The following is a 26,043-nucleotide window of genomic DNA, read 5'->3' on the forward strand; positions in this document are numbered from 1 at the left end:
GAATCCTTTTTGCTTTCCACTTCCCACTATGGTCACTTACCACTCTTTATATATGTCTATACAGTACCTACCTCAGCTCAGAGTAATCCCTATTATAATGCTCTATTTTCCATGACCTTCTCAAAAACTGGTATAAAGCTACTTAATATGTTAGTCAGGGTCCCCTTGGGAAAACCATGTCACACTCAAAAGGAGTAATTGAAGAGAGTTTAACCACAGGATTCTTACAAAGTATGAATAGAGTCATATAAAACCAACAAGGGCTAGGGAGGCACCATTAGACAATCTTAAGAAGCTATTAGTCTTCTAGGCCTGAAGGGGCAAGAAAAGCGAGCAGTTACCAGAACCCAGCATGAGCTATAGCTACTATGCCTCCTAGCAAACACTTCAGTAGAAGAATTCAGCCACTGACAATCTTTTGAGGCTGCTCTCCAGGGCACAAGGAGGGCTGGAAAGGTGAACAGTGGACGTGGAGAGTGAAAGCAGAGCCACCAGCAGTTCGGTACATGGAAAGTGAATGAATGAGTGAATTGACAAGTGGAAACATGAATGCATACATACATGGACAGAGAATAGAAACTTAGAGTTTTCATGTGGACTGTATTGTTTGATTACAACAGGGCTACAACAGGCAGCTAAAGATTAAATTCCAAATCTCTGGAAAGTCTGTATCAGTTGTTTTCTTAAGACTGCCTGCCTCCGGTGGAAAACTGAGTGACTCAGCCAGTTAAGCGTCCAACTCTTGATTTCCTCTCAGGTCATGATCTTGTGGTTTGTGAGTTCAAGTCTGGCGTCAGGCTCCAGGCTGACAGCGTGGAGCCTGCTTGGGATTCTCCCTCCCCCCTTCTCCCTGTCCCTCCCCTGCTCAGGCTCTCTTTCTCTCTCAAAATAAAAAAACATTAAAAAGAAAATGCCACCTGCATCAGAATTGACTAGATTACGTTTTCAAACAGAGCTGTAGTCACAGTATCAGGCCTATTAAATTAGAATCTCTAAGGATAAGACCTAGAATGAGTTATTAACAACCTCCCCAAGTAGACCTGATGAATTTCTCTGTCTTGTTTTGTTTCTATTTTGAGAAGCACTGATCTTTAGCTTTTTGGAGTTACAAAATTCAGAAAATTGTAGGTAATTTTCTCCAGTTTATCACTTTACACTGGTTTTAACCTTCTTGATAAACTCTACCCCTTAGTTAAAGTGTTAACTTTGATCTGGAGATAATGGGAGACAAGCAAAATGCCTAATTCAAAACACTTTCAGGTGCTGAGCCCCTTGAGGTAAACCATCACTGAAATCAGAAAGAAATCTGTGCTGGAGAGGTGTTTTTCTTTGCTTCTCTTCCTGTCCAGAGTGTATCTCAGGATGCCTCAACTCCCCGGCCCTTTGTCACAAACAGGTGGTCTGGAACCAAACTTAGTCATCACTATGCACCCTAATCCCCGAGGCTCCACAGCCCTTAGATGAGTGAAGCAGGTTCATTTTCAAGAAGCTTAATATTGGTGATACTTCATCAGGTATTGGCAAGTGGCCTCCCTAACAAACACATCATCAGGAACAGTGCTACCGAAAGCAGCAAGTGCCAACTTGGGGATAATAGCCTGGCCCTTAACAGAGCACCCCTTGGGACTCGTTATGAGGTGGTGGGAGAGGAGGAGGAAAGTACTTAGGGTGGGCCACATGTGTGAGAACTGAGATAGCCAGCCTCCCAACTGTGGCTCTGCACACCAGCTCACTGACAAAATATACAGGATGAGAATTAGAGCTGTGTGATGTTGATATCAGAACATCTTTCTCCTTTTTGTCATCTAGACAGAAGAAAATTATGTGTGGATTTTCTTTTAATAGCAGGAAAATAGAATCTATACTATCAAAGAATTAGCTTCCCTTAGTGATAACGGAAGCACCAATAAAATATATCATATCTTATTAAACATATTTAGTCAGGATGTTCTTATGTGTCAGCTCACAGGAACATTCTGAAGGTCTGTGAAATTAACTAGTGCTTAGGAATATTTTTAAAATCTATTAGTGGAATGTAATAGCAATTATAATAGTAAAAATATTATTACCTGTTACATATTAAGTAGTCACTATGTTCTGTGTATGTATTATTTCATTTGTTTACCAACAACCTTGAGTTTATATGTGTGATTTTTTTCCTATTTTATAAATGAAGAAACTGAGACTTATAAAAAACTTTGACTTAAATTGTCATATAGTCTGTAAGTGGCAGAGTTGGAATTCTAACTGAACAACTATAGATCCATTGTTTTGATAAAAATCATTCTATAGCATTTGATATATATCAAACTTTGAGTTTTCAAATATCACTTACATTCTAGAAATGTGTACACTCTTTTAAATACACTTTCAAAGCAATATGTGGAATGTTATATATGTAAGAACTATGGAATAAAATCATTGGTTTGGACTCATAATAATTATGGTAAAAATTAGCTAGACGACTTTCATATTTCTCAAATACTGCTATGAGTTGACAGAATGTGCACTGAATCTAGGTCAGTGTAGATATTCACTTAATGGTGACCATCATTTTATGGATTGTGTAATCTTCATATTAAAACTCAAGGGGCCATTTTAAAAGGTGGATACATTCACTTATATTTATTAATCAGCGTACTTACGTATCATCCTTCAGAGAAAAAGAATGTTTTACAATTCTGGATGTAGGAGGATCAGTCTTGTAGAATAATTTTTTTATCTTAAAAAAGATGTCAATTTACCTTCAAATTAAATGATATTTTTACTCTCTAGTTGAGATTCTTAAATCTGAAGCCATAGCTCAAGAGTATGGTTGAAGAAGCAGCTATGAAAAATGACTATGGTATGTGAAATATGGGTATGCTCTTGGGATGCTAAGGTGGAATGAGATGCAGTTAAATAGAGCTGAGGAAGTCAAGAAGGGACTTTGACACAATGATGTTATTAATGTGGATGGTGGGATAATGGGAGGATGATGTCAAATGTAAGGAGAAAATGATTATGACCCATGTACGGAAGTCACCGAAGCAGATAAGGGTCATCGCAGTCGGTAGAGAAGAGCAATAAAGATTAAAAAAAAAAAAAAAAAAAAAAGGAGTTTGCTGAGACTTTAAAGGTGCTGAAAAGAAGTTTGTAAGCAGCAATAGGAAGCAAGAAGTATGCTAACTACCTAACCCAGGTAAACCTCAAAGGCCAGTTTTTCTGCTCTTGGAATCTCAAGCCATGCCAGAGAGAGCTCTATAACAAAACAACCGGTACCATCACATGCTCAGCAGAAACCAGCCACTCGCTGTCGCCGTTCAGTGCTCCAATTTGTCTCTAAATTGACTGAATTAGCATAAGGGTGTTTCATTCCCTTAAGAAGAGAGCTCCAACCCACAGTTATTTTCTGCAAATATTTCCACTTTCTACTTAAGCGACATGAAAACTAGTGGCAATGAGCTTCCTCAGTTCCTCCTGTTTCTCGCCAAAAACCTCAGCTTCTTCCTCCGTCTTCTCTCTCCCTCCCAACACAAGTGAAGCAGTAGCTTCAGGACTCCTCCAACTGTAACCTCATTCCATCCCTTCCACCTCCTCTGAGAGCTTGTCCCTAAATCACATACCTTTTCTCTTCTCTCGCTTGCTCTCTCCCTCTCCCTCTCCCTCTCTCTCCCCTGCCTTAGATTCTCAGACTGTAAGATTGCAGACATTCTAACATGTATGCTCCCATCACACTACCACCCTGCCTGTGTGCTCATTTACCGCTAGATTTCTCAAAAGCTCATTCTTGGAAGAGGAGCCTCCGTTTCCTCACTTTTCCTTTTTCCATTTGGTCCAATGATCGAATGAATTGCTCTCTCAGAGGTATAATAATAATCTGCCGAATCGAAGACATTCCTCTTCCTTCCTCACCTTTAACTGCTCTGTGGAATATTTTTTAACATAGCTCTCTTCCGGGACCTTCCATGATGCTGTTCTCAAACTGCTCTTTCCTTATAGGACTGCTTTCCAGATTGTTATTTCGCAATAAACAACTAAATAGAAGTTGTTTCCAAAGTTTCTGTCCTTGGTCCCTTGACCTATTTTATGTTCTTTTCCTCAAAAGCCACCTGTAGAAGTCTGGTTTTGCTATCGTTTCTAAGCAAATCTATATGTTGACCATTACCTACATCAAAAGCTTTCTGTCACTTCAAAACCCCCTTCTGATCATCTCCACCAAGACACCGTAGAAGCACCACACACGGTGCTTGCCTCACTGAGCTCCACACTCTGCACTTCTTGGATGTGTAATCCTTCTTCCTCACACTGGAGTAGATATTAAATCCTACAAATTCCACCTCCCTAATATCTCAGACAATTATCTCTGTTCCTTTCAGCACTCTTCTCACTATCTTTCATCTGATAGCAGATGATGCTTTTTAAACAATATCGTTAGAAGTTAGAATGCAAATTTAAAAGTTTGGAATCCTATGAATGGAGGTAGGGTGAACAAATCTTCAAAATGGGGTTTTCCTCACTCCAACATCTACCTGGAACTCCCGTCTAGTCTCTGATTCCAGCTGTCCATAACCAGCAAGCTTTCAGAAGTATTGCAAAACAGATAACATCCTTGAGATTGCTAGGACCATTTTGTTCTTTACCTTTTCATCAACATTCAGAGACTCTCTTAGATTATATGCTACCCTCTGGCTTCCCAGAATCTCCCAGCCAGGACCGCTCTCTCCACGCACTGTCCCTGGCTGCTTCTCTAATCATTTTTAATTAAATTCAAGGTTCTTTTTCCTCTTTATGCATCATGGTATTATATAAGGAATTTGAGATTTGGAGTCAGAATGGACTAATATAAAATTCCATCTTTGCAACCTACTGACTCTGAGACTTTGGAGAAATAATATGTAATATTTCTGTTTTGTTGTTTATTTGGTTTTATTTTGTAATCTGTGAAAAAGGTTGATGACACCTAACTGACATAGGTGAATAACAGCAACCTCACCTATTACTGAGGATCAAATGGAGTAATATGTGTAAGACACCTAACATATAAACCCTCGAGCTGATATATTCATGTAATATAATGTCTGGTATGATTTGATGGTACCCCTTCTGAAGCAACAATTTATGGTCTTTCAGACAATACGTGAGTGAAGGTGCATTCCTAGTGAACACGGTTGTCAGGTAAGAAGGTGCTTCCTTCCTACCATCCTTTTAATTTTTTTTAATGTTTATTTTTAGGAGAGAAAAACAGAGAGAGACAGAGACAGAGCATGAGTTGGAGGGGCAGAGAGAGGGAGGGAGACCCAGGATCTGAAGCAGGCTCCATGCTCTGAGCTGTCAGCACAGAGTCTGACTTCAGGCTCGAACACACAAACCACAAGATCTGACCTGAGCCGAAGTTGGACGCTTAACCTACTGAGCCACCCAGGCACCCCCACCCCCAGCAGCCTTTCTTAAAAAATACTATTTTGCCTCTATCTTTATCATTCCTATGGCAAAATGGAAAACTTGTTTTCAAATTTGTTTAGGGGAAGGCTTCAAAATGTCACTTTTTTCTAACCTCGTGAAATCAGGAGTGGGAGCGACTTTGAAAGAATGGCTATGGCAGTCAGGTTGCCTGAAAGCTGAAGGGGTGTGTTTTGGGTGAGAGGTGGCAATGCTGTCAGACAGATGGCAGGGGACAAACTGAGAGGCACAAAGGATGGGCTGGCAGCCTCAGGTACCCCTTTCTCTTAGCCAAGATTCAGGGAGATTTGGGGGTGTGAAGAGAGTGAAAACCCAGGTGGACAGTCTTTCTTAACTAGCACTAATTAATTAGTCTTGGCTGAAAAATTCCCACTTTGACATAAAAGAACACTGCAAATCATTCAGTGTTGTTTGTTCAAAGACCTTGGATTAGATTTGGCCATTACACTGCAGTGGGCACTATGTGTGCCACTTTTTCATCTCAACATTTTTGTTCAGAGTGGGAGCATATGATCCAGAATCTGGGAGCTTTTTACCATCAGTAAAATGCTCTAAGACTAATGTCGATGTTTTTGAATTCCAGGTAAGTTACCTTTCTGTAATTCTACCCTTATCACTTCATATTTTTTCTTCTTCAGGATCATGGTTGAAACGTGATAAAAAAAAAAAAAAAAAACCAACTAGCAGGGTCTCTGGCACGGTGGTCAGGACATAGGCTGTGAAGCCAGATGGCTGTCTAATACCCTACCACTTACCAGCCATATAACCTTGGACATGCCATTTAACTTCTCTCTGCTCTAGTTTTCTCATATGTGAAATGGGAATAATAACACCAACTTCACAGAACTATCGATAAGATTAAACAAATTAATACATCTAAAGTCCTTAAATCATTTCTGGCAAATAGTTTTGAGTTCGCTTCTAGGCTGGCACATAGAAAATGCTATACGTATAAGTATTAGCTACTACTGCTGCTGGAAGCTGTCAGAATAAATTCCACGCACCATATTATTACTTTAACAACAGTACATTGATCTATCATCTCAGAGGAGTTCATTCAAGTGTGCCAGATAAATGTCTAAATATACTTACTCATCAAACCAAACATGAATTTACTCTGTAAGTTGAAGGGAAGCACAACAAAAATAAACATTTTATTTTTTTTAACAGAAAATTGTTTAAGTTTTAGTAACTTGATATAGGATTAAAATAGCTTCTAAAAGCACTTGGCAGACTCTAATGTTGATCAAGTTCAGAAGTAATGTGAGAACAAAATAAAATGACTATTCAATGGATTATTGATTCATTCATTAAGCAATTACCATATGCCTTATCCTGTATTGACGTTTGGAAAAGACACACACACACACACACACACACACACACACAAAGACTAATTTCCTACCTTTTTGGAGTTATAATCCAGTAAAAAAAAAGTTAGATAAAAAATTTTAAAATCACCATACTGAGCACAATGATAGTCAAGGATGCAATGATATGGGAACATAAAGAAAGAAGTGATTTGTATATGAAGGGTGCTTGGTGATGGTTTGGGGCTGACTGATGGAAGGCAGACACGTATCCATACCCTTCAGTTGGATCTCTGTACTATAGAAATTAGAAACTCATGACTTCAATATTCTTTCATTCTCGTACTTAAACATTTTTCAGTCAAACCTGAGAAAAAATATAATAGCAAGCATGATCCCAAGCAAGCTTGATCCCAAGACACAGTGCTTTCAAAGTCTTCAAATTTAGTGGAAAAATTTTAATTATACCCAGGAATATTCATATATTATATTAATGCAACATTGTAGTTAATATTTTGAATGTCTAGGGGAAAAAAAGTCCTAAAGCTTTACTGGCACACCATAGGTAGACCTTTGGGACCATGATATGAGAATGTTTTCCTTGATTCTTATGTTCTCCTTGGACTATGTGAACTGTCAGGGCCCCATGTATTAATTAGTGCCATAGAAATACACAAGTGTTTCAGCAAGATAGGAAGATAGCTCATTCCTGGTAACCATTCCACAGGAACAAGTCACTCAAACCCCTTCATACAGCCATTTGTACCCTCTCGGGTCAAGTGAGAAGTGAGGAAGCAGAGATGGCTTCGTGGTCTCATTCAACATCATCCACTCATCATAAATCAACTCACTTCTTCTTCAAATGAAAATCTGTAAGAAAATAAGTTCAAAAACTGTAATACAACCTAAGTAGTGCTAAGTGGATTTTTAGAATGTTTAAATATTCCTTAAAACAGTTTCTTAAACTTGACAAGGTGCAAAACTCAAAGTGTTTGTTAAAATAGCAGGTTTCATAATACAACTTCAAGACATAAACTACCAGAAGACATAAATACTTTCAATGAGACTAAGCTCTTTGGTTATCATCAGGTTCTCAAACTCTGACACTTCCACACTAAGTGTGAGCTTAGAAACATAGGAGATAGAATATTAGGTGCTCAATCACGGGAAATTGTGAGTAGCACCCTATGGTAACTGGCCCACCCTTATCCTATCTTTGGCACCATAGCTCGAGTTATAAGTGTCGTAACTAAAACAGTCAGCGACCTGCCATAGCCATTTAAGAAACATAATGCAAAGAGAAATCCCATCCATAATAACAAAAGCACAAAATACAAAGGAAGAAATTTGACAAGTGGGCAAGACCTAAATAAGAAAAACTATAAAATGACATATGCAGGGGCGCCTGGGTGGCTTAGTCGGTTAAGCGTCCGACTATCGCTTAGGTCATGATCTCGCGGTTCGTGGGTTCGAGCCCCGCGTCGGGCTCTGTGCTGACTGCCAGCTCGGAGCCTGGAGCCTGTTTCAGATTCTGTATCTCCCTCTCTCTCTGACCCTCCCCTGCTCACGCTGCCTCTCTCTCTCTCTCTCCTAGAAATAAATAAAACATTAAAAAAAAATCTGCTGTTTAAAAAAAAATGACATATGCATACATGTGTGTATGTGTGTATATGTGTGTGCATACGTATGTATGTATGTATATATGTGTGTGTATATATGTGTGCATGTGTGTGTGTGTGTGTGTGTGTGTGTGTGTGTGTCTATTTAAAATAAAGATTTAAGAACCTTTAAGAACCAGAGAACCTTACCATCCTCTGGGCACATTAGCTAAGGCATCATCCTTCTCTATCCTACTACTCCCATATCTATCTAAAAGATAAAATGCAAAGAAATATCTTTGTTGAAATAATCAACTGTCTTATCTCTTTGTTTGCTTATTTATTGTATGTATTGGATACTAAAATAAGCTTGTGAAAGCAAGTACTTTGTCTCTCATGTGTACTCATGTCTGGGACACTCATAAGAATCTTTAATATGTATTCTCTTTTATTTATTTTTGAGACAGAGTGAGACAGAGCATGAGTTGGGGGGGGGGGTTGAGGGAGAGGGAGACACAGAATCTGAAACAGACTCCAGGCTCTGAGCTGTCAGCACAGAACCCGACGCGGGGCTGGAACCCATGAACCATGAGACTATGACCTGAACTGAAGTCGGACACTTAACCAACTGAGCCACCCAGGTTCCCCAAGAATCTTTAATATGTAAAGAGTTCTTATAACCCAATATATAAGATGAACTCTTGTACAGAAAAATAATTAAAAGCATTAAGATATAAATAATAAATAAAATTGCTAATAAGTGAAAATAGTTAAACTTCAATAAATAGCCAAAGTATAAATTGAAAACACATAGAATAGCATTTGACCTCCAGTTTTTATGAATAATTTGGTAACACATATCAAAAGAATTTTAATTTTGTATTTCCTTTGAGCCAGTAATTCTACTTCTTAGGAAAGAATAGGAGAGTCACCAAAAAAATGGGTATGTGTAAGGATCCCCAATAGAGAGTTCTGTCTAATGCTAAAATGGAAAAACTATCTACATAACCATAAATGGCTTAATGGGTAAATAAGTCGTGCTATGGCCATGTGAAGTAATAATATGAAGCATTTAAACATTGTTTTCAAAGAAAATAAAAAGTTTTGAAAAATATACAGAAAATCGATGACAGAAAAATTACCCAAACAAAATGCAATACTGTCTGTACAGTATTATCTTTATTTGGAAGTGTGTATCTGTGTAAAAAAATATATATATAAAAAATTTTGGGGCACAAACACACAAATTAGCAACGACTTTTAAAAGTACTACAAAACTTGTTTCCCTTCATATGCTTTTCTTTATAGTTCTTAAGGTCTACAGTAAAAATGACATTAATTTTAAAAGTCAAGTAAAGTTATTTTTTAATTGCCAATTGGCTTCTTTCAAAATATAACCCAGAACTTTAGCTGGTGAGGCTACAGAAGACATATTATAAAATGGAATGTTTTCTGATAAATGTAGCATAATTGTTACTTTAGATAAAATTCACTCTAATATTTCTACCGACTTTTAGGTTGATCTATGTAATTTTTTATATTGTTTCCTTTCTTCTCCTTTTTTTGGCGCACTATGGTAGTCAATTTCATTTTTTAATCAGTTAAAATGCAAGTATTCTATTAGTATGCTTTGTTACTATGGGCCCAAATTCTTGCTTTCAAAAGAAATAGTAAGCTATGATCCGTGAACATGGATGGTAACTGAATGCTTGGTCAGTCCCATTAGAGATGTTATATTTCCTCAGCACAGAAGCCAGATATCATAGTTGTTTTAGATCTTTCTAGATGTAAAGTATATCTACTCTCAGGTTCTTGATGATAACAAAAGGTAATCCTTGATCCATTAGAACACAACAAAACCCAGAAGAATTTATTTTGCACAGTTTTTTTTAATCACTGTTACTAGATGAATCTACATATTATTTTAAATGTGGATTCAATTAGACAAGTCACACATAAATAGAAAATGTATTTATCCTACGTCAACACTTCACAGGCACTCTCAACCACCAAACTATAGACTTCCTTCCGAATGTCATTGTCAATGCCGATTCTCATTTCTGAATTCAGTATAAAAGGCACAGTTCTTACCACATTCACTTCACTCTACATAGCTATGCTTGAATCGCCGTGGTCTTCTCTAATCCATCTGTGGTAGCTGCTGAGATAAACCAAGATTTTTAAACATAAAACAATGCCGTCTTGTAGAATACAGATTAAACCCACTTCTAATCACAGAGGGCTTATGTTGTTTACCAAGTCTCAGATACATATGTAAGATCATCCACTAGGTTGGAAACCACAATTCTGGTATAATCTGAACAGTGCTATACAAATTTATACATACTGAGTTTGAAGGCAGTGATTTTTCTCTGGACCATATTGAGGTAACTCTCTCTTCCTGCTAGAATCCTAGGATTACCATGACAACCTTAAAATTGGGTTTCAACAGTCATCTTTTCAGTCACAATGTCTGGTGTCTGAAGAAATAAACTCCTATTCCATGGATTTGTATACATATTTTTCCTTTCAGTCCATCAAAATAATAACAAAGGTAGGTTCATTAGCAAAACTTTTCTCCAGAATGCTGGTGGCCCAAGGTATACCATGCCTACTGATGGTAAGGGAAGTCATACCAAGTGTAAAGTGTCATAAACTGCATCTTCTACAGAGTGAAACATAAGGCAAGGATTAAGATGCTAACACATTTCGGGAGGTGCTAGCCCTGGTGGTGAAGGTAACAGGAAAAGTGAAGCAAAGCAAAGCAAAGTGGAACCAGGACACTATGATGTGTTTCTGCTAAACAATGAATCACAGAGATGGTGGATTGACCTTTGTGTTATTTGGCATCAAAACTCATTTGTATGGTTTGCAAGAAGAAAGCAAACCTATGAGGAGTCAGTGAAGAAGAGAAAGAAAGGCAAAGGAATTTATATGCTCAAGACCTTCCAAGCTCCCTTTCCCTTCAGTCAAAGGTCACATCACACATAGCCAAGTCCTACGTCGTACAACCTTTTGGTGACCATATGGAAAGCCATGGGGTGAGGATTTTCATCTAAATAAGAAAGTGTAGGAGAAAACAACACAGGGGAAACTGATTAAGAAACAAAAAGAAGGAACATGTACCAATCTGAAAAATGATCCAAGATTTTTGTCTCCAAACAAAGACAATGTCATCTGTAATTTTCTGACATGCACAAACTAGAAGATTTCATGTTTAAGTATTTGCATTCCAAAACTGAATTATTCTTTGTGTTAAGCATATTAGAAATAAAGGAATTTAATACGATGGGAAATGGAATATGAATCAAATATCTTAATAGACTATCAATTAATATCGTAATTAAATTCCATATATAAAAATATATAAACCATATCAGTAAACAATAATATTTTCTTTTCTGAATAGAAAAATACAAAGTGTTCAAAACACTTTTTAAAGAAACTATAGTAAATCCATTAAGTTCTATGAAATCTTTTGTCTAAAATTATATTGTTCATGTCAAAATATAACTTTAAAGTAAGATTTGAAATTTATAAAATAACATACATTGAATTTGGAATTTTTGATGTGCTCTGTTATGTCACTTTTTATTAATATTGTAAATAGTAATCAGGAAAAAAACATTGTATAGTGTCAATAAAATAAATCACTTTCTACTTTGTGTCTTCTAATTATAATAGTAATACAATGTTAATTTAATAGAATTTGGACATTTTGGAAGGTATAAATAAAGTAATACAGTCATTAATTCATACTCCAACCAATTAAAATTTGTTAATATTTCATTTCAAACTTTTTATTTAGGCATACATATTTTACATAGTCATAAATATTTAGATTGGCATTAAAATCCATGTATAATTTTATATCTTTCTTTTTCCCTTATCGTTATATGTTATATACTATAATATTGTATGATAAGCATTTGCTTATATATCAATCTCTGAAAATAACAATTTAAAAGGCTATGTAATCTCTCTCCATTATACTGATTTTCCATAATGTTCTGAACCATTCTCTGATTAGATACAAATTGTTTCTGTTTTTATTGTTAGAAGTAATGTTAAATGCACACTACTGTCTAATTTTGATTATTTTTCTAGGGATCAATTCATAGAAAAATAAAAATCCAAAGGTTATTCATTTCTGAGAGATTTATTTATGTATGTTGCCATGTTTTTCCCAGAAATATTTTTTTGTATTTAAACTCCTAATAGCGCTGCATGAAAACGCCTCAATGAAAAGGCAGGTCCTACAAGTTTTCATGTTACACTAATAGAATAAAAGTCCAATTAATTAATTTCCATGCAAATTTAAGTTTTTCCCTAATCCACTAAAATCCTGGAAAGGGAAGGAAGAGTGAACTGAAAGATTTCTTGCTCTCCCTTTTACGGGGAGTGTTGTGGTTTTCTAGAAGCCTCTTCCAGTTAGCTGCCCTACAACCCTCCCTTAAGCAGCTCTCTTAGCGGTAGTTTAGCCTCTGCAGTGGCCCTGTGCCCTATAAGTGGTTCTGTGAAATGGCGGAGCCCCTTGTGAGGAGTCTCAGGGAAGGCTCCCTTCCTCAAGGCTCGCACTGGCCCTTTGCACCACGTGCAGCTTAAGCTGACTCTCTGCTGGGCCCCTCTCCGTTGCAGTGCTGCTTGCAGAATGTTCCCCAAGGAGGGCAGTGGCCAGGCCCTATGGCCCTCAGATTCCAGGCGACTGTAAAACGCCTCAAACACTTCTCTGGGGGGGCAAACTTCACTTGAAAGGAGGTAAGAGAAAATACCATAAAGCAGTGGGGCCGGTGGGGGGTGGATTATAGGAGCAAATAGTCCTTTTTATTTTTTCTCTTTCATGTCCTAGAGATGTGAGATGGGCTAAAGCTTGCAAAAGCAGTTTCATGATCTTTTAGGCATGTGCTGCAGATATAGTATAGCAACTTTTGGTGGGTTATGACAGGTTTGGGTGCATACGAAATTGAGACTTCTGCTTAGATTCCGAGACAACAGAAAGCATAACTTTTAACATTATCCTAGATACATGAATAGTATTTATTTATATATACATGGTACTCCTGTACTTCTATATTTACATATGAACATATTCAGAGTTTGGTGTATCTATAAATCTTAATACAGAGACAGATACATTTGGAGAAGGCAATAGACGAAAAGGACAGAGAAAAGTTGTCTAAACCCATACAAGATTTAAAGGCTAGGATACAACTAGGGATGGAATTAAATCCTCAGTTTTAACTTTTGCATGAATTAATTATAAGGTTTTGAAAGTTTGTTCCTAGTACCTCTATCTGTAAGCTACAGCTCTCACTCATCGTCTAGGACCTATCTGAAGATGTTAACAGCCCCATGACTGTTCCTCTGGTCTCAGTTCTGATGAAGTGCAAAACCACTTGTTAAGGATACATCTTTAGATAGTGACTGAAGTTATGAAACTGGTATGAGAAATCATAAAGAAGCATCATCTACTAAAATTTCTCTCAAGCTGTGGATGAATCCAGTTCAAATATCTAATTTTTAAAGTCAAGAGAAATATTTCCATGAGGGTCTAGTGTCCATAAGAAAATATCAGTGCAGGGACATTCTGAAGGTTTGTATCTGACCTTTCTTTGGTTTTAATCACTGAAGTTCTCGACAGCTTAATAAGTTGAAGGTGCTGGGTCACCGTCTAACTTAATAAGGCCTGCCACTGAGACTTGGTCACCTCTGATTGCTCCCATAAGTCTTAACACATCTGGTCCACTGTCCTTGGGTGAGAAATGTTTTCCATAACTTTCCCCTTGTTCACTACCCTGCATATAAATTGTTTTTATTAACCTGAGAATGATACAGCACTGTATATTTGTGTGAGCTTTTGCCATTTTCAGCTTTATCCTACAGAAAGAGAGTTGATTGTTTTCGCCAAAATGGAATTAAACACTGTTTATCACCAATGTCTCCTTTTCTATTTTTCTATCCTTATTTAATATGGGTCAAACTAACCTTCACTCTGACATGAGATTAAAGAACTGAACATTGTAACTAGACTCTTTAGACGATTTACAATATGCCATAGGTGTGGGAAGAAAGAGCCAGATAAAAACAATAGACCACTTCTAAAGATTACTTCATAGTACAACATACCCAGATGTATATATCTAGGACTAATCAGTTGTATATGGAAATATATATAGTTGGATGATTGGCACATTCCTTTGTCCAGAATGACAAATAAATTGATAGACAATCTATTCTGTTTTATTTCAGTCTATTTTACAAATCTAATGAAAGTCATATTTCTGCTCTCTTTACAATTTCCCATATGGATAATAGTAACATGAAAGTTGATCCAGATGTATAAAACTACAATTTTATAGTATAGCATTATGTCTGTATCCTCCACCTTAACCTTAGTCATGGAGAATGCATCTTAGGGCCATTATAGCGAAATGAAGAAAATTGAATGTCTTTATAAAGAAGGTGGACCAAAGAGAACATGACTATATTTTTACTAAGAAAATTCTGCAGGTGGAAGTACTTTGTGCTGGAATCCATCCTATCTTCTTGAAAACCAAAATATTTGTATACTGAATTCATCTGCCATCCCATCATTGACACTTATCTTTTGATTTAATATGATTTAATCCTGTCTAACCTGAAGTCATACACAAACACCCTACTTTTCCACATAGCATTGCATCAAAAATGTGAAAAAGGAAGAGGAAGCAGTTAGGTAGTGTCAGACAATAAATAGCCAGCCAGTCATTCTATTACACACAAGGTAAAGACCAGTCTGGTCATAATTCAGTCCTTTCCATGATACAAAAGTTAGAATTTCTCCTGAATCAAGCTAATAGCAGTTTTGGAAGGAGTAAAAGCAAAGTCCTGGTTGTGTTATTTTTAATCTGCATATTGAAATGTTGAATCAAAAGCTAAGTGCTCTCCTCTGTCATATGTACTAATGTAAATCTCTACATGAAACCATGGTTTCGTCATGTCACTGATGTGAGGTGTCACTAGCATTAGTGAGGTGAAACTATCACTCTTTTACATTCTTTCTTCAATTACTTACTACAATTCCCTCAATCACTCACAGGCTGGAGGCAGAGGCTATTGGTTGTCGTTGTTCACCTTTTATTACTAAGCCACTCTTCCAGAATTCCCTTCAACTTCACATCATTCAATTCATTGGTAAAGGAAGCCTCGTGTGATTCCAATGTAAGATGCTTAAATTAAGATTTTAAACGGCTTTTAACCGCTCACATGAATTTATCTATCAGATACATGTACCTGCAGATATCAACAAAATCTACCTGCTGTTCCTCACTTTCTCTCTCATTCATGTTCAGTAGAACAACCCACTCATATCTCTATTAAAAGGAAACTTCTTGTAGTTCTTCCCTATGCCCTATAAGATCATCTTCTCTATCACATTTCTGTGAGCAGATCATTTAGCTATTTAATCACTGGCACATCTAATCATTTTATGTTTTATATAGCACTTCTCTTACCTGAAAACCTTGTGAATATAACTTTGGTCAAATTTTGAGGATGCCTCACAGGGATATTCACAGAATCCTAGGGTTCTAATTTGCAATCATACTTGTATAATGATCAACCCTGAAAGAGGCCCAAAGACTTTCTATTCCATCTCTCACATTTTCAGCTAAGGAAAAGTACTCTGGGTGGCTAAAACAGGATTAAAACACCAATGACTAGATTTCAAGTTCACAGCTCTTACTGCAACAGCTTGCATTTACAACCCATAAGAACTGTTACAATTTAGTCCTCAGCAAATCAGCAGTCCTTTTTTTTTATTTTAAACTTTTTAAAACACTTATTTATTTATTTTTGAGAGACAGAGAGAGAGGACGAGCAGGAAAGGGGCAGAGAAAGAGGGAGACACAGAATCCAAAGCAGGCTCCAGGTTCTGAGCTGTCAGCACAGAGCCAAACATGGAGTTTGAACTCATGAACTGTGAGATCATGACCTGAGCCAAAGTTGGATGCTTAGCTGACTGAGCCACCCAGGCGCCCCATGCAAATTACCGGTCTTAAAAATGTCAGTACTGACTATACTACTGAATTGTTCAGTGTTCTCTAGAGAAACAGAATCAATAGGATATATACAGATAGCAGTAACAGGAGATTTATTATATGAATTAGCTCACATGATTATGGAAGCTGAGAAGTCCCATCATCTGCTGTCCATAAACTGAAGAACCAGGAAAGCCAGTGGAATATTTCAGTTTGGAGTCATAAGTCCTGAGAATTAGGGGAGCTGATGATATAACTCCCACTCTGAAGAAGGTTCATTGCTATAAGTCCCAGAGTCAGAAAGCCCAAGACCCAAAAGTTCCAATGTCCAAGGGCAGAAGATGGACACCCCAGTCTCAAAGAGAGAGATTATTTGCCCTCCCTTTGCCTTTTTATTCCTTTTGGTCCCTTAACCAATTGGATAGTGCCTATCAACTTTGGTGAGGAGGTCTTCTTTACTCAGTCTGCTGATTTAAATGCACACTCTGATGGGTACACCCAGAAATAGTGTTTCATTATCTATCTGACCATCCGTAAGCCTAGTCAAGTTGACATAAAATTAACTATCACAACGGCTCAGGTCTTCCAGTAAATCCCAAGCCATGTAGATATTTACACTGTGCTGCACAACTTTTCAGAATTTCCTGCCTCATTCTTTACCTCATTATCCCTCCTATTTTCTCAAGTCTACTCGATCACTTTTATTATATCTCTTGTATCTGGGTTTGCCTCTTAAGCATTCTCTTCCAGTCTACTACCACCATTTTAATTTCATCTTCCTCCATTTAAAAAGATTCACTTCCCTTAACTTCTCAGAAGAGTTACTTTTCCCCATTTCTGTTGATAGTATCATACTTCTGATCATAAAAATCACAAATACTATAAATGTCTGCCTTGAGTCAGTCACTGTGGAGACATAGAGGATATGTATCAGGTCCCTCAAATGTGCATCTCAGGTCCTCTCTTCCTCACTTGTCTCTTGTCCCAGTGCCTACTACATGACTAGCTCTGAAAAGACTCTGACCAACTTTATGCCTGACAGCATTTTATTCCATCTCATACATTACTTTTTCTTCAAATAATTATGGGTTTTTGGAGGTGGGGATTTTTTTACAAACACACAACGAAAAAAGAAACTTGGACCTTTATGTTGGTGGTATTTAAAACTAGATTAACGTCCATCCCCTTATATCCCCACTTAAATTTGTCTAAAGGACAGAGTGAAAGGAAATCTTACCAGCAGGCAAAGATAAGAGCAGTATACTGGGTCATTCACCTAATGTGGAAGGAGAAGTGATCTGAAGTATGGTTATACATGAACTTGTGAATAGTGAGAATTGGCCCGTCTGCTCAGTTATGGACCAAAGAATGTCCACCACAGAGTAAGAGTCAAATAAGAATATGGAAAGGATGACTTGCCTTGTAGATATCAGCCAGTTTATTTCCTCCACTACCACAGTGCCTAAATATCCTTGTGAAATGAAAAGAGTGGCCAGGATAAGTGGAAGCTATGCGTGGACCCCTTTGCATCAAGGCTAGTCTAGTTGCTGCCACATCTTAATGTTGACCAGTAGCTAACACTGAACCTAAGTCTCTGGTAAAGCACCATTTCTTGAAGTAACAAGCCCCTTGGTAGCAGGTGTGCATTACATCAGACTTCTTTTCCCCTTAGGGATACACAATGATTCTTACCAGAATCTAAGAGGGGGATTAGCCAAGAGAAGGTGTGAGAAATATTCCAGGTGGTTGTACCAATATGAGAGATGTCTTTAAGGTTTGTTCCAGTAGTTGAAAATATTTAGATGAAAGTTCAGAAGGTGGTAAAAGATGAGACTGAAGAGATGAAGTCTTAAACAGTTCCACACTACAAAGGAAATTTTGAGTTTATTGTCACATTGATAATCTGAAAGAGGTAAATCTTAGTTTTCAGTGTGCCTTATTCTTAAAACAACATTACATTTTAAGACACCTAATAAGATTTCTGCATTTGAAGGCTGATTTGTTTTCAGCCCACAAGTCTCTTCTTTTGCTTGTATTTTCTGCATACTTTTCTACATAAAGGAAATATTAGAAACCTGAAGAATATACTAAATACTTGAGACTTTTATCATAAGTGGCCTTCATAAAGCCATTCTATGAATTTCAAAGTAGGAGGTATTTGAAAAGACATCTAGTTCAAGTTTCTTCTTGGTCTTCCTATTTTTTTATATCAAAAATACACTCCTTTTCTTATAAGAAGTGTTAAAGTGAAATAAAGAAAGATAAATATAAAATGGAAGCTTTCATATGCATTGAGAATCTGCCAAAGTTGAGTTATAAGCATCTATCATGCAGGGATTGGAAATCCCATGTGTTCAGTTGGAGACAGGTAAGAAAATTAGTAAAATGGAATTGGCATACAACAGTAGAGACTAGCATAAAAATCTGAATTAACCAGATTGAGTGTACCTCTTTTAGATACATTCAATTTCATTTTTATAAGTTTATTTATTCTGAGAGAGAGAACACACCAGCTGGGGCGGGGCAGAGAGGGAGGGAGAAAGAGAGAATCCCAAGCAGGTTCCATGCTGTCAACATAGAGCCCAATGTGGGACTTGAACTCAAAAAAGGTGAGATCTTGACCTGAGCTGAAACCAAGAATTGAAAACTCAACTGGATGAGCCACCGTGTGCTCCCAATTTTATTTTTAATTGTGCCCCATGTCTGTGGGCTCATTTGTGATTTCTGATACATGTTACCAAGTTGTATATAGGTGGTGGTAACTAAAATTAGGTGATCATCAAAATCATTGGGCAACCTATGAATACATTCGAATTTCTTGGATCTACCTAAGTTTCTTATTTTAATGTGATTTGTCTTAATTTGCCTATCTCTTTTTAGTCAGGAAAACCACCAATTTAGGTGAATATTTTCAGCAAAGTTTATCTAACGTTTAATATTTGTCAGAGACTGTTCCAGATGATAGGAATACAGTAGTGAATAAGTCTGTTTTCCTAATCTTATGAAGCTTACATTCTATGTAACAAAATAAATATGGGTATGTCTCTACTCCTAATAACAATGTGATAAACCAAAGTACATTTATTGTATTCGTCAAGGGTAAATTAAGGTTTAAATTAATCATTTAATCAGAAAAGCTACAGATTCATCCATGAACAAAAGAAAACTATAAAATCACAATGTTCTTTCATTCTCTCATGACTTACAATATTTAGAGATAATAACTACTTGATAGTTCATTTAGTCAGTTCTATAAATTCATTTTTATAAAGTTATGCAGATAGAATAGCTTACATAAGGTTTACTAAATTAATGTTAAGTTATTCATTGAATTTTCAATACCATTCAAAACAGGATGCACATAAAACAAATTAAAAATATCTAAGAGATTAGATTCTTCCATTGTCTTTATTCTATGAACTTGACATAACCTTACTACAAGCCTTCCCTTTCTTAAAGAACACTCAGTGCTGTCTTGTGTTTTGTCTTGATTTTTAACGGTTGCTCATAGGAAGTAGGTTTATCATCTTGAGTACAAAATACGATATTTAAGACAAAATTTCATGGCCTTCTGCCATGATACAATTTTCCCCAGGAATCTTACATTTTTTTTTCTTTTGAGTCACATCAAATAGTCTCTTCCAGTTCCACCCTGGTCTCTTCCACTGGGTGGTCAGTGTACTTCCTGCTTAAAAACAGCTGGGGAGACAAACCACCCTAAATAACTTCCAGTTTGATATAAAAATTACAACTCTCAAGAGACTTAAAGCATTGTAGTCCTGACTTGCTGACCTCAGCCAACTGTGGTGGCTGCTCACAAATGAACCCACCAATGAGGAAATTAGAAAAACCCTGGAATGTGTTTTTTGGCCAGAATAAACTCATTCTAGAGGGAGGGACAGACACTGCCCATTTTGTTTTCCAGGGTAATATCTATCACATGGAAGTCCTAATGAACACTCAGATATTTTTCTTCCTACATTTTTGGCTGCACACTAATTGAGGTGGACACTCCTTTATTCAATATTCTTTGTGGGCCAGCAGCTGCACTGTGGAATTATTCTGGTAGTTAAACAAAGCTAATATTTTTTTTTCTTCTGAAGTAATTAAAATAAGGTCCTTTAGATGTCAAAGTTGGAACCATGAAGCATTAGCTTGAAAGATTCTCTTATTAGACCTAGTTCTTTCTTCTCATCCATTTTGTTTGTTCAGACATTTTATTCAATATCTACTCTTTGAAAGGTACTAGGTAAAGTGCTTCATTTGTTTGTTTGATATTGGAAAATGAAACCCTTTGCTAGCTGAGTAATTCACAGCAATTGTGTCATCGTCAAGGTTCTTCCAGGAGATTACTGCATTTTTATTTAGGAAAGAGAATTTGTTGGATAAATTCAAATGCATAATATACTTAAAAAACTGGGTACTCCATAATCACATATGGAAGGAAAAAAAAACCCTTGAGTATTGCCAGAATTAATAACTCATATATTTCACAGGAACAAGTTTGGTTTTAGGTAGCTAAACACAATAATTCCTAATGATTTTTCGTTGAAATCTTTCCTATAAGCATGCATCTGCTGCTCTTGAGATTTAATTGTAGATACTGCCTCCGTTGGCCAAAAAGAAAAAGATCTGTGCTTTCTTCAAAACACCTCTCATTTCACATTTAATCAAAGGCCTGACTTCATTTGATCTCAGTCCCACACAGCTATTCTTCACACTCCAACTTAAAGGCAGTGGGCTTACAAAGTGCAAGCACTAGCATTTGGGGTAATAGTGAGGAGCAAATTTCCTTGCAGTGTCGAGCATAGTGTGAGACTGGTGTGCTCATCTTCCTTACTGAACTGTTTGCCAAAGAAATCCAGTCCATGATAAACAGACAAATGTCTGAGATCGCTGTGGCTCAGTCTCTGATGAGACAGCTGCTCCCATGCTGTGTTTGTTGTTCCAGGATATTGTAAATACTAATATTTTATAAGCTCTGGTACAGTTTAGAAATGAATCTCATAAACATAATTCACTAATTCCAAGTTTTTGAAAACACACAGCTTGGAACGGTCTTACTCGAGGTCAGCCTGTGGATTGGGTTCTGAGTTCCTAACAGTCGTGACGGGCAGAAGAAATTTAGGATGTGCAAAATCTCAACTGATCTGTCTTTCAGAAAGACAGAGCAAGTTTGTAGTTACATACGCAAATACAGTTCCTAGTTACTTAACAGAAGAGAGTACCTGCTTTTAAAATGTAAAAAAGGTATTATAACATTAAGTAATAGGACCAGTTTGCAGGACAGTTTAAGAAAAAAATGGGGGTTCATTATGAAAGTCACTATGGTTACTTGTTTTCTTCTCTAGCATGAAAAAAAGGCTGAGATATCATATTGCATGCAAAACATCAATGGAGGGTATTCTGCTAAAACTCTAAACAAATTGTCACATTCTTTTTGAATTCTCATCCTCTTTGGCACGTTTTCGGATCTGATCTATATCAGTAGTCTCTTTTTCTCTTACTTATTTCTGTATTCTCAGAACCAAGCCTCCCCTGCTCTTTCTGAATGCTTTCCTTCCTCTCATCACTAACTCAAGTACCCTTTAAAGGTATTGAGTCTTCTGCCCACTAACCATTCACGCTTGCTTTGTAAAGAAGTTCCTATCTATGTAGTATGTTTAACAGTGTGCCTGTTTCCTAGAAATGCAATGAAAAATAAAGATGCTAACTCCCTTGTGTATCTTGGAGATTGGCTTGGTTAATTTTATTAAATAGCTTAGAGGATACACTGGCAAATGTGCTAAGGACACAAATAAAATCCACATCTTAAATCATGGCAACCAATAAAAACATATTGATGAATACATGGCTAAAGCAGATACTATGTGAGTGTAATAAAGTTGATGAAAATATTTTGTAAATTCTTTAGCACTGTACACACATTACTGTGATTGTTTTTCCTTTAAGACATCGCACTGAGAGTGAATTGAATAAGATGCCAATTGCCTATTAAAAACGTAGCCTTAATTAGTAGTTGGGAACCCCCCTCTTTGTATTAAAGGGCAATAATGATGGAAAGACCTGCTACATGTGGGATCTTTCTTTTCTTTATTCTAAGTTGGTGATGCTATTTGGGTAATAACTGATGAAAGGACTAGGGTGCCAACCAATTTGCAGTTAAGTGGCTAATTAAGACCCAAAGCAAAGCTGCCAGGAGGTTGGTTCTCCTACTTAAAAGTGACACATAAAAGCAATTAGAATGGGGTTGGCTTTGCTAGGACATATTTAAATTTGGACCAAAGTTTGGGCCGGTTATTATTTTATGTTAATATATTCCTCCGTAAGACAGAACCAGAGAGGAAAGGGAATCATTTAGGATATAGAAATAAGTTAGAATATTACTTGGATTCACTGAACTTCAGAAATGAAAAAAAGCAAAACTATAAAATCACTTCTATGTTTTCAATCATAACAGGGGCACTATAAGTAATTATATTCCCTCCTCTCAGAGGAAATGAGAATAAGTGCATGGAGCACAGTCATCCAAGAAGAGAAAAATCTCTTCATTCTTGGGTCTGTTGTCACCTGTCTGTCATACTGCACAAGTGTGACACCTAGCCCACAATGGTAAGGTTTTTAGAATTGTTATATTTCAACTTGGGACAATCCATTATTAACATTTAAATATAGATGCTCTAATAGCACAGGGTAGAAAACAGATGCTCTCTGGGGTTAGAAAAAAGATTTGAAGTGGATGAGGAAAAGTAGAGAGAACTGGAGAAGATGGAAATTACAACACAAATTATCCACATGTAAGGGAAGGTTGGTAGGGGAGAGGAGACAACCTTTAAAATCATAGCTCCAGTGGCACCTTTGAGTTGTGGGGAAGCACAGTCCATTTATACCTTGCCCTTGTGATTTATGATGTCACCATTAAACCCCTTGATGGCATTATATCCTTGTAATTTGCGGTTGCCTAGCATTTTTTTTTCTACATACAACTCAATAACTCATTGTGTAGCTATTTCACACACACATAAACACACACATTAGTGTGAATATGGGTGTGCTGAATCTGTCGTTGATGGAAACCATGATTTTTGATGTAATAATGAGTTGGGTTAACAAAAGGCTAGATATCACAGGCTGGATGCAAAGCCACCATATCATCAGTTTTCCCGTGAGGATTCGGAAAGAGACACAGCACTGCATGTTACCAGGGAACAGATTTCACTCTGACTATCTATCTAGTCTTCTTAAGAATTAAAGAAGCAAAACTGTTTGGAAGGGGCAGCCAAAAGTCATTATTGAAAGAAATCTGTGAGATTGCACAGAGATAAAGGAAATATATTCAATTCACCTCAACATTATAGTAATAGGATTAGAAAATAACAGGATTAGAAAAAATAGACCTTCAGGCTAAATTCTACTCCCCCAGGAGATGGCTGGCTGGATCTCTTCACTGCCCAAGGAATCTCTGTTTCCTTCCAGAGAGTCTGGTCATGGCCAGTAATTTTGACACCATAAATCTGAGAAAGAGAAGGTTCTGGAACCTTTGCTTTAAGTCTATAATACAACTAGTCATTAGCATTTCTGTGGGGGTGAGAGGTGGTTTTCAACATCTCTTATGCTAGCTTTTAAACTGACTTTCTGTAATTATTCTCCAACGGAAACATGAATGCCAGCAACTTTCTGGGGAGTTATTTTTATTTCTATTTGAATATTTTAGCTACAATGCTGGATATGCACTGCTGGATCTCTGAGAATGCTGTTCTAAAATGCTATATTTATCAAATGACCAAAGAGCACATGCTGCCTGGATTAAATTTATCCCAAGATGAGAGGTTTTATCTCTAATCATCTGCTTGTTGACTAATCTGGATGCATCTTGTGTAGGTTTGATGGTTGAGACGTAACAGGCTAAAGTGATCCAGATCTCTTTGTCTTGTGCTCGCCTTCCTGAAATGTGGAGAAAATGAAGGTGGCTACCCTGAACTCATCACGCCTTATGGTAACATCCTTGTTGAATAAGACTGCTGGTTTGACATGAGAAAAAGTGGGGTGCTCTTTTTAAAGCAGCGTAATACATAAAATCACAAACACTTTTAAAAACTGTAGGGTAGCTTTTCTACAACGCATTTAAAGCCCGCATCAAGTGTAATTCTGAAGAGTATTTGTTTCTCTGGAATTCTAGGCCATCTATTCTGTAGTCCATGTCACATTATAAAGTTGTTCTTTTCACCTAAGTCTGATAGGCTAGACTAGGTGATCTCCTTGAAAAAATAAATATTTACTTGCCATATTTATATGCGTACTAGCATCCCACACAACTCCAGGCACACTGTGAACATTCAGTAAACACACCTTAAGAAAGGTTGACAGTTTCCCTGCATTTAAGACACTTCATGGTGAGAAAATATCCCTGTTACAATCAGTAACTTCTTCCATGGGACTGCCTTTTTTTTTTTTTTTTTTGCATCAGGGTTTATAAAATTCTAAATTGAGATTAGATCCTGTGTCTTGCAGATCTGCCTTCCATGAAATAAAAAAAATCAATACGAAGGATATCCATAAAAAGCTCAATAACCCAGCCTTTCTCTTTGGAAGCTTTTAATGCCAGCAAAGAAAAATAAATGAATAAGAAAGTTTTAAGATACACAGTTTTGGAGTGAGCATAGAATGATCTGCCTTTCTACTATCCTATATTAGGGCCTATCAAAAATTGTAAGCAGCTTTTATGCTGGCTACATTTTCCCTCATGGGTTACTTACTTTTCTATTAAGTAATTCCTTAATGCCCAGGGAGTTAAACTTCTGTTGAAAAGAGAGGTCTTAGCATCATCTAAGATTCAAAGCCTTCCTGCACTGTTTTTCTTGATCTTGTAATTTTTAAAGTGCCACCTTAATAGTTAAATGTGTCTTTCATGATGCATTTATTTTACAGTATTTCTAAAGTTATATATATTTGTGTAGATGCTGTGTAATCATAATCTTAGTCTCAAGCACTTTCTACCTCATTTTGCTGTATGATCTAATACTTTTGAGAAGCCATGCAAACTTTTGGCCTTTTATAATTCTCATCTCAATATGATATCACAGTAGTAGCTGAAGAGAAGGGAAGAAGTGAAAATATGTCAATGTCTGTTTTATTTTATTTCTCTTAGAGGCTAATATAAGCATAATATTTCCAATTTTCAGCCAACATCTTAGAAATGCATGAGAATGTCCACCAAAAAATGAGATATTTCAAACATATTTTGTGAACATTTAATGTTTCTTCACCAATGAAAGCATGCGTTAGTTATGGTCAAAGGCAGAAAACAGTATTTTCTTGATTTTTTAAGTCTATTTATTTTTAATTTTTTAATGTTTTTTATTTATTTCTGAGAGAGAGACAGTGTGAGCAGGGGAGGGTCAGAGAGAGAGGGAGACACAGAATCTGAAACAGGCTCCAGGCTATGAGCCAATTGTCAGCACAGAGCCCGACGCAGGCTTGAATCGATGAACTGTGAGATTGGACGCCGAAGTCGGATGCTTAACCGACTGAGCCACCCAGGTGCCCCTAAGTCTATTTATTTATTTTGAGAGAGGCAGAGTGAGCCGGGGGTGGGGGGGGGAGTCAGAGAGAGAGAGGGAGAGAGAATCCCAAGTCCCTGTGAGGCTCAAACTCACAAACTGTGAGATCATGACC

The sequence above is a fragment of the Hyaena hyaena genome, unplaced genomic scaffold (assembly GCF_003009895.1).
Source record: "Hyaena hyaena isolate Hyena2069 unplaced genomic scaffold, ASM300989v1 scaffold_518, whole genome shotgun sequence".
In the NCBI taxonomy this organism is placed as follows: Eukaryota; Metazoa; Chordata; class Mammalia; order Carnivora; family Hyaenidae; genus Hyaena; species Hyaena hyaena.